General features: G+C 48.6%; 1 pseudogene; it reads right to left on the bottom strand.

The window, feature by feature from the left end:
- Positions 1-969: 969 nt before the first annotated feature.
- On the bottom strand, positions 970-1,088 carry LOC126428542 (5S ribosomal RNA; annotated as a pseudogene).
- Between the last annotated feature and the right edge of the window lie 1,976 nt (positions 1,089-3,064).

Below are 3,064 nucleotides of genomic sequence, written 5' to 3'. Positions count from 1 at the left end.
GGAGAAACTACAGTCCACGAAGCGCGAATACTCAGACTTTATTCATGCAGTAATAAAGGACGAAAGCACTTAGTGACTTTACCCATAATTTCAAACATTTACGAAACATGCACTGACAACACCCACTACATTTACGTTGTCCATGCAGAAAATTGCCGCATCAGTCATTAGGTTTTAATTTATTACTTCTTTACTACTAATTGTGCCAACGGCCTTGCCGCATTGGTAACACCGATTCCCGCCAGACCACCGAAGTTAAGCGCTGTCGGGCTGGGCTAGAACTTGGCTGGGTGACCATCCGGTCTGCCGAGCGCTGTTGGCAGGCGGGATGCACTCAGCACTTGTGAAGCGAACTGAGGAGCTACTTGATTGGGAAGTAGCGGCTCCGGTCACGTAAACTGACGTACGGCCGGGAGAGCGGTGTGCTGACCACATGCCCCTCCTAATCCGCATCCAGTAACGCCTGTGGTCTGAGGATGACACGGCGGCCGGTCGGTAGCGTTGGGCCTCTATGGCCTGTTCGGGCGGAGTTTAGTTTACTACTAACTGTATTCGCTACACGTTTTTCAGTCAATATTCATTCACACCATAGAATGAACCTGCAAAATTATGTCATTCTACGACACATAGTTCAGGAGACATAGCGTTATAAACAATGAGACGCGCGAAAAACTTCCACATCATGCATGGCTTTAAGATTTATTACTTCTTTCGCAACACATTTCGGATGAAATATTCACATATAAAAACTAAACTCCGCCCGAACAGATCATGAAGGCCTAATGCTACCGACCCGCCGCCGTGTCATCCTCTGCCAACAGGCGTCACTGGATGCTGGATGCGGATATGGTAGGGCATGTGGTCAGCACACCGCTCTCCCGGCCGTATTTCAGTTTACAAGACCGGAGGCGCTATTTCTCAATCAAGTAGCTCCTCAGTTCTCTTCACAAGGGCTGAGTGTACCGCGCTTGCCAGCAACGCTGGGCCGACCGGGATGGACACCCATCCAAATGCTAGCCCAGCCCAACAGCGCTTAACTTCGGTGATCTGACGGGAACCGGTGTTACCATTGCGGCAGGGCCGTTGGCAGTATTCACATATACCTCTAAAAATGGTTCAAATGGCTCTGAGCACTATGGGACTCAACTGCTGAGGTCATTAGTCCCCTAGAACTTAGAACTAGTTAAACCTAACTAACCTAAGGACATCACAAACATCCATGCCCGAGGCAGGATTCGAACCTGCGACCGTAGCGGTCTTGCGGTTCCAGACTGCAGCGCCTTTAACCGCACGGCCACTTCGGCCGGCCACATATACCTCTGAATATACCTGCAAAATCATATCATGACGTCATCAGATATACGTGAAATATGACATGTGTATACGCGGATAAAGCCGGGTGTAAAGAACTTCTCCTAAATTCGTGCATCGATTTTAGCCAATCTTGACACATATATCACTTATTATCAGGAAAGCAATACTGTGGTGGTAAGAACCATCACCCTGCTGTGATGATAACGTGGAGAGGATGAGACACACAGGCAGAGAGGGTGAAAGAGGAACTACATTGAGAGAAGGGAGCGGTGGAGATGGGCAAAATGGTTCAAATGGCTATGAGCACTATGGGACTTAACATCTTGAGGTCATCATTCCCCTAGAACTTAGAACTACTTAAACCTAACTAACCTAAGGACATCACACACATCCATGGCCGAGGCAGGATTCGAACCTGCGACCGTAGCAGTCGTGCGGTTCCGGACTGAAGCGTCTAGAACCGATCGGTCACACCGGCCGGCCGGAGATGGACAGAGAGATGGGTAGGAGAAAATGGATAAACAAGGGGAAGAGGAAATGGACAGAGGGAGTGCGAAGGAATAGATGAACAGAGTGGGGAGAAACAGATGGACAAACAGATGGAGAAATAGCAGCTGTATAGAGAGAGGAGCAACAGAAGATGGACAGAGAGTGGTGGTGGAGGAATTGGACAGAGAGAGGGAGGAGAAGGAGATGGACAGAGAGGACTAATGGACAGATAGAGGGCGAAGTGAAAAATGCCGGGTAGTCAGCTGGTATATATGTAATATTGTTGTGACATGATGACAACGGTGAAAGAAAAAAGAGGGGTTGGGAGTACAAAAAAACCATATCAAATAGCATGTTATTTATTATCCGTTAGTGCTGCTGATTATCGTTCATAACTCAAAATTCTAAATAACATGGCAGAGAATTAGTGCAAAACAAGATTTATCACACTGTGTAACAGTCGGCAACGCAGATGAATTTCCGCGCCAGAGACACTAGCACAGTTCGCTGTCCGCACAGTGAAATATTTCCATTTGTGCCTTCGCGGCCTGTCGATTCGTTATTCTTCCCAACTGTGACCTGATTAACACACACACACACACACACACACACACACACACACACACAAAACAGTACAGCTCCACTATTACTGAAGCGTTGTACAATATTTACACCCGCGCTGGCCGGTCACACAAAGCGCTATGCCACTGCGTATTGTCCCTGGGGCTTACCGTGTCGTCCACGCTCTGATTGCGCTCTGTAAATATTTGCTGCTGCCACGGCCCAATCTGTATTGGCGAAAAGGATTAAATGTGACTATCTTGCCCCCTCTGTCTCCCCCTGCCCCTGCCAACCTCCCCCTCCCCTCCCCCTCCCCCCGCCCCCTGTCGCCGTATGTTTGCATAACGCCTCGATATTTACCGTGTGCCACGGACACGGGACGGGAATGCATGCATGTATTAAAAGTAAGAGCCGAAGTGGTCACTGATTAGTAATCTCGTTACCGTCTAACGATCTCGCACGTTTTTCTGAGAGCTCGTGACGTCACAGGCATTTCCATTGCCTGCTTAACGCGGTATCCACCTCCATCCCGAAATATAGAAGGCAAAATTGGAGGGTTGTAGGCATGGTAGTAGAAAACAGACATGTAGGTATAGCTCGCACAAAATAACGTGGCCCTCTGCATAGGAAAGACGCATACCTCCTGCCGTGAGTACAGGGCGCCTCCATTCTATGTTCCAAATAATGACTGCCTTCGTTA

The sequence above is a fragment of the Schistocerca serialis genome, chromosome 12 (genome assembly GCF_023864345.2).
Source record: "Schistocerca serialis cubense isolate TAMUIC-IGC-003099 chromosome 12, iqSchSeri2.2, whole genome shotgun sequence".
Taxonomy (NCBI): Eukaryota; Metazoa; Arthropoda; class Insecta; order Orthoptera; family Acrididae; genus Schistocerca; species Schistocerca serialis.
Note: the sequence above shows the minus strand (reverse complement) of the source record. Positions and strands in the feature narration are given on the sequence as shown.